This window comes from Odocoileus virginianus, chromosome 2 (genome assembly GCF_023699985.2).
Source record: "Odocoileus virginianus isolate 20LAN1187 ecotype Illinois chromosome 2, Ovbor_1.2, whole genome shotgun sequence".
Taxonomy (NCBI): domain Eukaryota; kingdom Metazoa; phylum Chordata; class Mammalia; order Artiodactyla; family Cervidae; genus Odocoileus; species Odocoileus virginianus.
The window spans coordinates 51,116,003-51,131,336 of NC_069675.1; positions in this window are offsets into that span (position 1 = coordinate 51,116,003).

A 15,334-nucleotide genomic window follows, 5' to 3' on the forward strand; every position below is an offset into this window, starting at 1 on the left:
GGAGGTATAATGGTGGGAAAATACTGGGAAGTCCACTGCATAAACTGTTCTCCTTAATTAATGAGTTAGAAAAATGAGAAAAGAGTATTTTCTATTAACAAGAGTTTCTTTAGATAAGGCGATATTAACAGGAAAATTACAAGTTGAGATCAGTGCCCATATAAAAGGTAGAAAGTCACCATGATGAAAAAATTGGCATATGATGATGAATGTGGCTGAACTACATTGAAACACATTTGTGTGTAAATATATCAGAAAGATGCAACTAATGCCCAGGAGAGTCTGTGTGGGCATATGAATGAAAGCCAGGCACCTGGGCAGTAGGCTTCAGAAGCTAAAGCATAGTGAAAAGGGGGAAAAATGTAGATACAGGTAGTGTTTGGTTTATATCAAAGATTGACAAGCCTGCTCTAAAACAGATAAGATAACAAGTATTTTAGGATTTGTGGGCACTACTCAGCTTTGCTGTTATAGTGTGAAAAAGTCAAGAACAATTCATAAATCAATGACCAGACTATGTTCCAATAGAACTTTATTTTGTGGATACTGACATTTGGATGACATACATATGTCATTTTAATGTGTAGTATTACTTTGATTTTTGTTTAAATATTTATAAATGCAAAAACTATTTGTAACTTGTAAAGAATAAAAAAGAACAAGTGAAACATCATTGACTTTGACCCATATGCCTTGATAGGTTTATTCATATGTAGGTTTCTATATAACTTATTCACTTCTATATCATACATACAGGGCTCTCCAGGTTGCTCAGTGGTAAAGAATCCACCTGCCAAGCAGGAGAAGCGAGTTTGATGCCTGTCTCAGGAAGATCCCCTGGAGAAGGGAATGGCAACTCAATCCAGTATTCTTGCCTGGGAAATCCCATGGACAGAGGAGCCTGGATGGCTACAGTCCATAGGGTCACAAAGAGTTGGACACGACTTAGTGACTAAAAATAAGGCAGCATATACTGCATACATACATATCTCTCTGTAATGGTGAGTTACAATCTGTAAGAATAAAGTAACTTAGTAGTAATTTAAGAGTTTAATTATCAGAATGATTAAAGGTAAAAATTCTCCCCTAATGGTTATAATGATTTATCCTGGGTTTTCCTAAATGGCTGAATGAAAGATGATCTTCCAGAGATGGAAGTGCTGTTTCAGCTGAACAATTAGAATGAAAGGGGAAATGAAATGTTCAAACTTAAGTATGCTGGAGAACTAGTCAAATAGTTTCAAATATAAGCCTCAAAATTTTATTTCCTTATCCTAAAATAAATGTGCCACGTACATGTATGTTGAGTTTAACTTATTTATGTTTTGTTTTCTTAGGAGTGGAATGGGATAAGATCTGTCTACAAATTTTGTTAGAATATAGCATCTGTGTAAATAGGGCTTGTAAGTAACTGTGTATTTTAAATATTTAAATTGTTATATCCACAACATACTCCCAACCAAAGAGAATATCCTTGATAATTGTATAATTTATTTTCTCAAAAGTTTTGACCCTCAGGTTATGTACCATGTCCTCACAGAAGGTCACTGGGAGACAGGCTTTTCAATAGGTCATAGGTTTAAAAAAAAACATAAACTCAAATTCTAGGATCTCAAATAAGGACTTGGACTTGGTGAGACAATAGGATGAAATAACACAAATTTAAGGCACAATCCAGAATAAGGCATTGATGACAAAATATTTGACTTCAAACAAAAGCAACCACAGCCATCGGTGTGCTAGATGCAGAGAAAGAGGATTTTATACAACGATCCTAAAGATGAGTATTATTACTCTCCATTTTACAGATAGTGAATAGCAGAGCTGAGACATGAACCAGACTCTAGCACTATATAAGGTGTCCAAGGCCCCTGAACTTGAGGTAAACCAGAGTCCTGGTTTCTGAAGGACAGAGACATCCAAATGGTCAGAAGGGCAGTGCTAAATGGAGTTAGGATTATAGATTTGGGTATTTAAGTCAGTCGAATTCAACCCCAAGGTTTAGTAGTGGAACTTTGGGAGAAGCTACTTATCTTGATGAAATGGAGATAAAATTACCGGAGGTGAAAAGTGGTTATTATGAGCATTTGTTTTAAAGCTGTATGTAAAGTACAAAATATTTTGCCAGATGTTTTGTTCTCAATAAAGGAAAGCTATTACTTTGTTTCAGACCAGATGAAACTAGGGCCCTGGACTAACCTTATCAGCAAGAGAAAAAGAGCTTTGCAAATCACACCCAATTATACCATCAACATTTTCCTTTACCTGTTGTGTTTTATTCTAAATACTTCCCTTCAGAGTCTAAACATAGCATTTTGTACTCTTACATATTCTTCAAATATGTGTATATTTGTTCCTGTAATGACTTAGTTCATTGTTAGTAGTAACCATGAATTGTATAATGAACTTAATCAAATATGAAGATGGAAAAGCCCACAGATTGTAACTTTTTCATAACTCATTTTTTAATTGTGCCACATCAGTCTTGAAATTAGCTCTTAAATAGTAAACTTGAGGGCTATAGGCACTCTACATCTGTAGGGTAACCACATCCTTTCTAATTTTTACATCTCCACTTTATCATCACACTTCATTTAGCCACATCCAGATGCTTCTGTTGAAAGATGCTCTTGCTCCAGTCTGCATCAAAGCCCTGGTGAGACACAGTATGAAAATGCATAGTTTACCTTAAAATAAAATCATTATGTGGTCACATTATAGGCTGATTCTCTCAGTACAGAAACACCATTCTGGATTTAGGAAATGGGCAATGGGGAGGTTAGAGGAAGATAGAAGTGTAAGAGAGTCGCATCACTCACAGTGGCCAGTGGTGCATGTGAGGCTGCAGAGAAAAAATAAATCTGTGATTCAGGGGAGATACTAGGTTGGGGCCCAGGAGTGAAGGAATAAAAGTGAGAGTGAAAGTCTCTCTGTCGTATCTGACCCTTTGCGACTCCATGGACTTTAGCCTGCCAGACTCCTCTGTCTGTGGAATTCTCCAGGAAAGAATACTGGAGTGGATGGTAGCTATTCCCCTCTCCAGGAGATCTTCCCAACCCAGGGATCAAACCCAGTTCACCCACATTGCAGGTAGATATTTTACCATCTGAGCCACCAGGGAAGGGTTTCTTAATATCACAGAGACTTAGAATTTGACAGATATTTGCATAGTATATAATTTTGGAAAAGTAGAGAAATAATTATATTGAACGATCTAGTTGTTTGTTTGTTTGTTTGTTTCCTTTTGTGAATGTGAAATAGTAGATCAAAAGAGGAAGTTTATGCAGCTGTGTCATGTATTCCTTCTTTTATTCTTGGCATTTTTCAAACATTTTTCTTTCTATTCTCTTTTCACCCTTACCTTACTTTCCATGCAAAGAGGTTTGGCTCAAACAGTAAAAAATCTGCCTGAAATGCTGGAAACCTAGGTTTGATCCCTGGGTCGGGACGATCCCTTGGAAAAGGAAATATCTACCCACTCCAGTATCCTTCCCTAGAAAATTCCATGGACAGAGGAGCCTGGCAGGATACAGACCATTGGGTCACAAAGAGTGGGACACAACTGACAGACTAACACTTTCACTTGCACTTGTTACTTTCCATATCATCTTTGATTCATTTGTTCTTCTACCCTCTTTCTTATGAAATGTATCTCTTTTCTCTAGGTCATCAGATTATAGCTAAAGATATATTCTGAGGGTTTTATTTCCAATTCTGTTGCTGGCTTATTTCATAACCTGGAACAAACTTCAGCATTTCATGGATGTGCTTTACTATCAGAGCTGAAAGGAAACTTTAAGATCATTTACTTTAATTTTTTTAAAATTTTACTGAAAGAGAAGAGATCAAATTAAAGCTTAGAGACGTAAAAAGAATTGTCAGGTGTTAAAACATTTGTCAGTAGCAAAATTAACTGAAGTCAGACATCCCAACTCATTTCACAACTTATGAGTAAGTCCTTCAGCTCCAAGTTGCATGAAAACTAGTGGAAATTATTGATTTTTATTTGTTTTTTTTTCTTTAAAGTAGGATATTTTAAAGACCAAAATTGGTATAGGTAGATCTATATGGGAAGCCAAGTTATAATTACACTTTGTGTGTTGGTGATATTATTAGATGAAAAGGTTTAAAGAAAGTCAAATGCTAAATGACTTTTTTTTCCAGGTTAATATACACTTACCAATACAATAGTGAAAACAACCCCCATATAAATATACATATATATGCTGCCATACTGCAAAACAACTCACAGAGACATATCAGGGACAAATTAACTTTTAAAAATTAAATATGATCAAAGTGGGTGAGGGAATTTTTCAATGTGAGAGCAGAAAGACATATGTTATAGTCAACTCTTCATCATCCAAATGTAATCAGAGAAAAGAGGATGGATTTGTCAATGACAAAAGGAAAAAAGGTTAGTGCTCAGTAGTCTTCTAGGCACTGGGAGAAATTGTAGTAATCAAGGTTAGAATAGAAGCCCAAAGCAACATGTAAGGTCTGCTCTATACAAATAACCCCTGTGTGTTTCCAACAGGAAAAAGTAGACTCTTCACTGGTGTGGGATCATTCTTTGTCTCTCAGCATGGGAGCACTTTTCCCAGGCTGAGAACACCGTTTCTCCCTTTTCATCACTCATCACAGTCCACTCATTCTTCACTGCACTTTCAGGACTACTGCTATCAAAAAGTCAATTTTACAAATGTGTAAAAATGATAGAGGAAATACCTTCAGACTGGATGATACAAGCTCAAGCACAATATCTTGTTGCTGTTCTGACTCTTAAGTCTTGTCTAATTCTTTGCATCCCCATAGACGGCAGCATGCTGGAGTTCCCTGTCCTTCACTATCTTCTAGAGTTTGATCAAATCAAGTCTATTGAGTTGATGATGCTGTCTAATGACCTCATCCTCTGTCATCCTCTTCTCCTCTTGCCTCAATCTTTCCAGCATCAGGGTCTTTCCTAATAAGTCAGCTCTTTGCAAAAGTATAGGTGGCCAAAGTATTGAAGCTTCAGCTTCAGTATCAGCACTTCCATGGTATATCCAGGGTTGATTTCTTTTATGATTGACTGGTTTGATTTCTTTGCTGTTCAAGGGACTCTCAAGAGTCTTCTCTAGCACCACAGTTTAAAAGCATCAATTTTTCAGTGCTCAGTCTTCTTTATGGTTCAACTCACATATCCATATATGACTACTGGAGAAACCATAGCATTGACTACACAGACCTTGTTGGTAAAGTGATCTCTCTGCTTTTGACATGCAGTCTATATTTGTAATAACCTTCCTTCCAAGGAACAAGCATCTCTTTTTACCTGACTGCAGTCGCTGTTTGCAGTGATTTTGGAGCCCACAGAAATAAATCTGTTAGTGCTTCCACTTTTTCCCCTTTTATGTGCCGTGAAGTGAATGAAGTGATTTGTTGTTGTTGCTGTTGTTTATTTATTTATTTTTTTAATGTTGAGTTTCAAGCCAGCTTTTTCAATCTCCTCTTTCACCCTCATAAAGAGGCTTCCTAGTTCCTCTTCACTTTCTATTAGAGTGGTCTCATATTTCTCCTGGCAATCTTGATTCCAGATTGTGATTCATCTAGCCCAGCATTTTGCATGATGTACTCTGCATATTGACTTCACTGGTGGATCGGACGGTAAAGCATCTACATACAATGCGGGAGACCCAGGTTCAATCCCTGGATTGGGAAGATCCTCTGGAGAAGGAAAGTGGCAACCCACTCCAGTACTCTTACCTGGAAAATCCCATGGACAAAGGAGCGTGGTAAGCTACAGTCCATGGGGTCACAAAGAGTCAAACAAGACTGAGGGACTACACTTTCAATTTCACTTTCACTCTGTATATAAGTTAACTAAGCACTGTGACAATATATCAGTTCAGTGAGTTCAGTCGCTCAGTCGTGTCCAACTCTTTGTGACCCCATGAATCCCACCACGCCAGGCCTCCCTGTCCATCACCAATTCCCCGAGTTCACTCAGACTCATGTTTATCGAGTTGGTGATGCCATCCAGCTATCTCATCCTCTGTCATCCCCTTCTCCTCCTTCCCCCAGTCCCTCCCAGCATCAGGGTCTTTTCCAATGAGTCAACTCTTCACATGAGGTGGCCAAAGTATTGGAGTTTCAGCTTCAGCATCAGTCCTTCCAATGAACACCCAGGACTGATCTCCTTTAGGATGGACTGGTTGCATCTTGCAGTCCAAGGGACTTTCAAGAGTCTTCTCCAACACCATCATTCAAAAGCACCAATTTGCCTGGTGCACTGGGAAGACCCAGAGGGATCGGGTGGAGAGGGAGGTGGGAGGGGGGACCGGGATGGGGAATACATGTAAATCCACGGCTAATTCATTTCATTGTATGACAAAAACCACTGCAATGATGTAAAGTGATTAGCCTCCAACTAATAAAAATAAATGGAAAAAAAAAAAGTTAAATAAACAGGGTGACCATATACAGCCTTGACGTACTCCTTTTCCTATTTGGAACTAGTCTGTTGTTCCATGTCCAGTTCTAACTGTTGCTTCCTGACCTGCTTATAGGTTTCTCAAGAGGTGAGTCAGGTGGTCTGGTACTCCCATCTCTTTCAGAATTTTCCAGTTTATTGTGAGCCACACAGTCAAAGGCTTTGGCATAGTCAATAAAGCAGAAATAGATGTTTTTCTGGAACTCTCTTGCTTTTCCGATGATCCAGCAGATGTTGGCAATTTGATCTCTGGTTCCTCTGCCTTTTTTTAAACCAGCTTGAACATCTGGAAGTTCACAGTTCATGTATTGCTGAAGCCTGGCTTGGAGAATTTTGAGCAATACTTCACATTCCCGGATATCTGGCTTTAGGTGAGTGATCACACCATCATGATTATCTGGATCATGAAGATGAAGATCGTTTGTACAGTTCTTCTGTGTATTCTTGCCACCTCTTCTTAATATCTTCTGCTTCTGTTAGGTCCATACCATTTCTGTCCTTTAACGAACCCATCTTTGCATGAAAAATTCCCTTGGTATCTCTAATTTTCTTGAAGAGATCTCTAGTCTTTCCCATTCTGTTGTGTTCCTCTATTTCTTTGCACTGATCACTGAGGAAGGCTTTCTTATCTCTCCTGGCTATTCTTTGGAACTCTACATTCAAATGGGAGTATCTTTCCTTTTCTCCTTTGCTTTTCACTTTTCTTCTTTTCACAGCTATTTGTAAGGCCTCCTCAGACAACCATTTTGTCTGTTTGCATTTCTTTTTTTCGGGATGGCCTTGATCCCTGTCTCCTGTACAATGTCACGAACCTCCATCCATAGTTCATCAGGCTCTCTGTCTATCAGATCCAGTCCCTTAAATCTATTTCTCACTTCCACTGTATAGTCATAAGGGATTTGATTTAGGTCATACCTGAATGGTCTAGTGGTTTCCCCTACTTTCTTCAATTTAAATCTGAATTTGGCAATAAGGAGTTCATAATCTGAGCCACAGTCAGCTCCTGGTCTTGTTTTTGCTGACTGTATAGAGCTTCTCCATCTTTGGCTGCGAAGAATATAATCAATCTGATTTTGGTGTTGATCATCTGGTGAGGTCCATGTGTAGAGTCTTCTCTTGTGTTGTTGAAAGAGGGTGTTTGCTATGACCAGCGTGTTCTCTTGACAAAACGCTATTAGCCTTTGACCTGCTTCATTCTGTTCTCCAAGTCCAAATTTGCCTGTTACTCCAGGTGTTTCCTGACTTCCTACTTTTGCATCCCAGTCCCCTATAATGAAAAGGATGTCCTTTTTGGGTGTTAGTTCTTAAAAGTCTTGTAGGTCTTCATAGAACCATTCAACTTCAGCTTCCTCAGCGTTACTGGTTGGGGCATAGTCTTGGATTACCGTGAATCTGAATGATCTGCCTTGGAAATGAACAGAGATCATTCTGTCATTTTTGAGATTGCAACCAAGTACTGCATTTCAGACTTGTTGACCGTGATGGCTACCGAGAAGGTAACAGACAGGAAGGCCAGGGGTCTCCAAATGGAAGAAATAGGCTGCAAGTGCCAGACATTTTTATCTCTCTTAAGCGGCAGGAGGAAACAAACCAGCGATATGTTTTTCCTTCTCTATACAAATTTAAAAGGCGGTTTCTCTTAAAATGCTGTGTTGCCATGACACCTGGTTTCACCTGAAACTAACTATTCTCAAACCTTGAGTTAACCAATATGTTTCTTTTTCTTATGAAAATGTTGTCTTAAGCTATGTTAATGTGCCCTAGACTCTATCTTCAAGTTGGTTCTGCCAACCAGCCTAACCTACTTACTTGGATATTGTTCCCTAATCTATGTAAATGAAACTATTTGTTGGTAATCTGCCCTTCTACAAGATTCAAGTCAATCCTTTTATGGCCAGGGATGAATTATCTGGTGCCATTCTAAATTCTAAGACATTCCTTTCTTTTCATTAACAGACTGTGAGTGACTATATAACATACAGCTGAAGACTAGAAGGGGGGGGTTGCTCTTTTGCCCCTTTCTGATGCCTACGTCAGAAACTTTCTCTGTATCCTTTATACTTTAATAAAACTTTATTACACAAAAGCTCTGAGTGATCCAGCCTTGTCTCTGGCCCCGGATTGAATTTATCTCCTCCGGAGGCCAAGTATCCCGGCTTCTTATCGTTCAGCAACAACCTTTCACTACTCCATTTTTTCTAAGGGATTCCTGCCCACAGTAGTAGATATAATGGTCATTTGAGTAAAATTCACCCATTCCAGTCCATTTTAGTTGGCTGATTCCTAGAATGTTGACATTCACTCTTGCCATCACGTTTGACCACTTCCAATTTGCCTTGATTCATGGACCTAACATTCCAGATTCCTATGCAATATTGTTCTTTACAGCATCAGACCTTGCTTCTATCACCAATCATATCCATAACTGGGTATTGTCTTTGCTTTGGCTCCATCCCTTCATTCTTTCTGGAGTTATTTTTCCACTGATCTCCAGTAGCATATTGGGCACCTACTGACCTGGAGCATTATTCCTCTTTCAGTATCCTATCATTTTACCTTTTCATACTGTTCATGGGGTTCTCAAGGCAGGAGCACTGAAGTGATTTGCCATTCCCTTCTCCAGTGGACCACATTGTGTCAGACCTCTCCACCATGACCCGTCCGTCTTGGGTGGCCCCACAAGGCATGGCTTAGTTTCACTGAGTTAGACAAGACTGTGGTCCTGTGATCAGATTGGCTAGTTTTCTGTGATTATGGTGTTAGTGTGTCTTCCCTCTGATGTCCTCTCGCAACACCTACCATCTTACTTGGGTTTCTCTTACCTTTAAGGTAGGCTCTCTCTTCATGGCTGCTCCAGCAAAGTGCAGCCCCTGCTCCTTACCTTGGAGGAGGAACATCTCCTCATGGCCGCCCCTCCTGACCTTGAACGTGGAGTAGCTCCCCTCGGCCTTCCTACGCCTGTGCAGCCGCCGCTCCTTGGATGTGTAGTAGCTCCTCTCGGCCAGAGCACCTGGCTTCGGGCGTGGGGTAGCTCCTCTCAGCCGCAGAGTAGCTCTTTTGGGCCGCCACCCCTGACCTCAGACGTGGGGTAGCTTGGCCATTCCTGCGCTGTCACAGCCTGGCGCTCTCCATCACCACCCCTGCGCCATCACAGCCTGGCACTCTCCATCACCGCCCCTGTCTTGGGCGAGGGGTAGCTCTTCACGGCCATGGTTCTGCACGGTCCGTCACAGCCGGCGCACTTCTGCAAGGTCTGTTGCAGCCGTATATATAGCCCTGTCATATTTCTTTCTCAGTTTGGAACTAGTCCATTATTCCATGTCCAGTTCAAAGTGTTGATTCTTGACTTGAATACAGGTTTCTTAGGAGACAAGTGAGGTGGTCTGATATTCCCATTTCTTTAAGAGTTTTCTATAGTTTGTTGTGACCCACACAGTCAAAGATTTCAGCATAATCAATGAAGCAGAATTGTACTTTTGTCTGGAAGTCCCTTGATTTCTCCATGAGCCAACGGATGTTGGCAATTTGACCTTGGCTTCTTTGAAATCCAGTTTTTACATCTGGAAGTTCTTGATTCATGTACTGCTGAAGTCTAGCTTGAAGGATTTTGAGCATAACCTTGCTGGCATGTGAAATGAGTGTAATTGTATGGTAGTCTGAACATGCTTTGACTGCCCTTCTTTGGGATTGGAATGAAAACTGACCTTCTCCAGTCCTATGGCCACTGCTGAATTTTCCATAATTGCTGACGTATTGAGTGCAGCACTTAAACATCATCATCTGTTAGGATTTGGAATAGCTCAGCTGGTATTCCATCACCTTCACTAACTTTGTTCCTTTTGCTACTTCCTAAGGTCCACTTGACTTCACACTCCAGGATGTCTACTTCCAGGTGTGTGACCACACCATCGTGGTTATCTGGGGCATAAAGACCTTGTTTGTATAGTTATTCTGTATATTCTTGACACCTCTTCTCAATCTTCTCTGCTTCTATTAGGTTCTTACTGTTTCTCTTCTGAAGATATCCTTATATATCTCCAATTTCTTGAAAAGACCTCTGGTCTTTCCCATTCTATTGTTTTCCTCTATTTCTTTGTATTGTACAGTTATGAAGGCCTTCTTCCTTCTTGCTATTCTCTGGATTCAAGTGAGTACATCTTTCCCTTTCTCCCTTGCCTTTTGTTCCTCTTCTTTCCTCAGCTATTTGTAAAGCCTCATCAGACAACCACTTTGCCTTCTTGCATTTCTTTTTCTTAGGGATGATTTTAGTCACCACTTCCTGTATAATGTTAGAAACCTCTGTCCATAGTTCTTCAGGCACTCTGTCTACCAGATCAAATTCATTAAATCTATTTGTCACTTCCCCTGTATAATCAGAAGGGAGTTGATTTAGCTCATACCTGAATGGCCTAGCGGTTTTCCCACTTTCTTCAATTTAACTCAGAATTTTGCAGAAAGGAAATCATGATCATATCAACTTCAGGTCTTATTTTTGCCAACTATATAGAGTTTCTCCATCTTCGACTGCAAATAATATAATCAGTCTGATTTCAGTATTGACCAACTGGTGATGTCCATGTATAGAGTCATCTCTCAGGTTTTTGGAAAAGGGTGATTGCTGTGACCAGTGTGTTCTCTTGGAAAAACTCTGTTAGCCTTTGCATTGCTTCATTTTGTACTCCAAGGTCAAACTTGCCTGTTACTCCAGGTATCTCTTAACTTCCTACTTTGCATTCTAATCCCCTATGATGAATAAGGACATTTTTTATTTGTTTGTTTGTTTTAGTTCTAGAAGGTCTTGTAGGTCTTCACAGAATCGTCCAACTTCAGTTTCTGTGATTGGGAGATTTACTTCGATTACTGCAATTTTGAACACTTTGTCTTGGAAACAAACCAAGTTCATTCTGTCATTTTTGAGACAGTACCTAACTATTGCAGTTTGGACTCTTGTTGACTATGAGGGCTACTCCATTTCATCTAAGGGATTATTGCCCACAGTAGTAGACATAGTGGTCATCCGAATTAAATTCACCCATTATGGTCCATTTTACTTCATTGATTTCTTAGATGTCGGTGTTCATTCATGCCACCTCCTGCTTGACCACATCCAATTTACCTTGATTAGGTTTCTATGCAATATTGTTTTTTACAGCATTGGACTTTTCTTTCACTACCTTATGTATACACTACTGAGTGTAGTTTCTGCTTTGGCCCAACCTCTTCATTCTTTCTGGAGTTTCTAGTAATTGCCCTCTGCTCTTCCCTATGGCATATGGAACAGTTTCCAATCTGGGGAGGCTCATCTTCCAGGGTTATATAATTTTGCATTTTTATACTGTTCATGGGGCACTTGTGACAAGAATAATGGAGTGGTTTTCCATTTCCTACACCAGTGGATCATGTTTTGTCAGAACTCACCTCTATGACTCATCTGTCTTGGGTGGCCCTACACAGTATAGCTTATACCTTCGTTGAGTTATGCAAGTCCATTCACCAGGACACGACTGTGATCCATGAACGGGAAGCACAGTCATAAATAAGAAAACTTTTCTCTCATGTGCACTCCAATTAAAACAAAACAAAACAAAAAATGCTTTTCAATTGCAAAGTAAGATTTGAGTGGAATTGTTATAAGAAAAATAGGTAAGGAGTTAAGTTAAATCTAGTTCAGGTCAGTGCAGTCACTCAGTCATGTCTGACTCTTTGCAATCCCATGAACCACAGCACTCCAGGCCTCCCTGTCCATCAACAACTGCTGGTGTCTACCCAAATCCATGTCCACTGAGTCAGTGATGCCATCCAACCATCTCATCCTCTGTCATCCCCTTCTCTTCCTGCCCTCAATCTATCCCAGCATCAGAGTATTTTCCAATGAGTCAGCTCTTCGCATCAGGTAGCCAAAGTACTGGAGTTTCAGCCTCAACATCAGTCTTTCCAATGAACACCCAAGACTGATTTCCTTTAGGATAGACTGGTTGGATCTTGCAGTTCAAGGGACTCTCAAGAGTCTTCTCCAACACCACAGTTCAAAAGCATCAATTTTTCGGTGCTCAGCTTTCTTCACAGTCCAACTCTTACATCCATACATGACTATGGGGAAAACCATAGCCTTGACTAGATGGACCTTTGTTGGCAAAGTAATGTCTCTGCTTTTTAATATGCTATTTAGATTGTTCATAACTTTCCTTGCAAGGAGTAAGAGTCTTTTAATTTCATGGCTGCAATCATCATTTGGACTGATTTTTGAGCCCGTAAAATTAAAGTCTGCCACTATTTCCACTGTTTCCCCATCTATTTGCCATGAAGTGATGGGACTGGATGCCATGATCTTAGTTTTCTGAATGTTGAGCTTTAAGCCAACTTTTTCACTCTCCTCTTTCACTTTCATCAAGAGGCTTTTTAGTTCTTCACTTTTTGCCATAAGGGTGATGTCATCTGCATATCTGAGGTTATTGATATTTCTCCCAACAATCTTGATTCCAGCTTCTACTTCCCCCAGCCCAGCGTTTCTCATGATGTACTCTGCTTATAAGTTAAATAAGCAGGGTGACGATATACAGCCTTGACGTACTCCTTTTCCTATTTGGAACTAGTCTGTTGTTCCATGTTCAGTTCTAACTGTTGCTTCCTGACCTGTATACAGGTTTATCATGAGGCAGGTCAGGTGGTCTGGTAGTCCCATCGCATTCAGAATTTTCCAGAGTTTATTGTGATCCACACAGTCAAAGTCTTTGGCATAGTCAATAAAGCAGAGAGAGATGATTTTCTGAAACTCTTTCTTTTTTGATGATCCAGTGGATGTTGGTAATTTGATCTCTGGTTCCTCTGCCTTTTCTAAAACCAGCTTAAACATATGAAAGTTCATGGTTCACGTATTGCTGAAGCCTGGCTTGGAGAATTTTGAGCATTACTTTACTAGCATGTGAGATGAGTGCAATTGTGCGGTAGTTTGAGCATTCCTTGGGATTGCCTTTCTTTGGGATTGGAATGAAAACACCTATTCCAGTCCTGTGGCCGCTGCTGAGTTTTCTGAATTTGCTGACATATGAGTGCAGCACTTTCACAGCATCATCTTTTAGGATTTGAAATAGCTCAACTGGAATTCCATCACATCCACTAACTCTGTTCGTAGTGAGGCTTCCTAAGGCCCACTTGACTTCACATTCTAGGATGTCTGGCTCTAGATGAGTGTGAGTGATCACACTCATATCATGATCACATCATGATCATCGGGGTCATGAAGATCTTTTTTGTACAGTTCTTCTGTGTATTCTTACCACCTCTTCTTAATATCTTCTGCTTCTGTTAGGTCCAAACTATTTCTGACCATCATTGAGCCCATCTTTGCATGAAATGTTCCCTTCGTATCTCTAATTTTCTTGAAAAGATCTCTAGTCTTTCCCATTCTATTGTTTTCCTCTATCTCTTTTCATTGATCACAGAGGAAGGCTTTCTTATGTTTCTTTGCTATTCTTTGGGACTCTGCATTCAAATGGATATATCTTTCCTTTTCTACTTTGCTTTCCACTTCCCTTCTTTTCACAGCTATTTGTAAGGTCTCCTCAGACAGCCATTTTTCTTCTTTGCATTTCTTTTTCTTGTGGATGGTCTTGATTCTTGTCTCGTGTACAATGTCATGAACCTCCACCCATGGTTCATCAGGCACTCTGTCTGTCAGATCTAGTCCCTTAAATCTATTTCTCACTACCACTGTATAGTTATAAGGGATTTTATTTTGTAATACTGTACATTAGCAGAAATCATAATACCCATTCAGTGATAAGTAAATGGAGAGAAAAATCAGAAAACAGAGATATTTAAAAAGACCTGTGTCTTTAAAATAGAACATAAGATTCAACATGTAAAGGTATACTGTGTATGGGTGTGTTGTCAAAAGAAAATTCAGAACTTTCTTGATATGAATATGGTCTGGAGTAAGAAACAAACTCTTCCTGAGCAGTGATCCTTCAAATCTGTACTGGTATGAGGTTCACAGGCATAACTTTATGGGATGGCTTTTAATGTGAAAATGAAGAAGTTGTTTAACTTTTAAAGTATTGGTTTTTATAACGTGGAGTTCTAGACCATAAGAGATTGGCTAAAACTGAATATCTTTTTGGGGGGATTACTTATGTTTCAGTTATGATTATCAGAAGCATTTATAAGAAGTAACAAGTTTTCTTATGTTCATGAAATAAGTTAGACTAAATTTTGCTTTACAAGGCTTAGTTGGTTCTTTTTGCATGGGAGATCTTCAGGATGGATCTCTATTTCATTCTGTTTTAAAAGTGACTTACATACATGCAACATACATACAAAACTGCAAAATTTATATCTATGAAGCATGAAGTATTTGTAAAATGTGAACAAGCTCCTGTAAAAACCATTCATGTAGAAGTATTAAAATCACCAAACAATTTAGTCAGTGTTTGTGAATGCCTACTCGTTTGTCCCCTTCTCTTGGTTTTTATTCCTTCTCAGATTTTTATAATTTTCTGTCTAGGATGATTTTTCTTTCTGAAGAAATTATTAGAATACTTCTTTAACATTGGTTATCTGGCATAAATTCTCTCTTTTTCTTGCTTACAAGTGGTTTTAATTCATATTTACTCTTAAGGACTTTTTCTTATATTTATAAATTTTCAAACTGCACTTGGATCTTTTTCTGCATTTTAAGTCTATCATTCCCATCACAATTTTAATATTTCTAATGAGATGTCAGTTGTGAGTCAAAGTGTTTCTTTAAAAGGTAATGACCTTTTATTCAGAGAACATTAAAAATATTCTCCTTGATATTGATCTTCAACAGTTTCTTTTTGTTGTTGCTTTTTTTTTCCCCCTTAGTGTGCCTAGTCGTGTCTG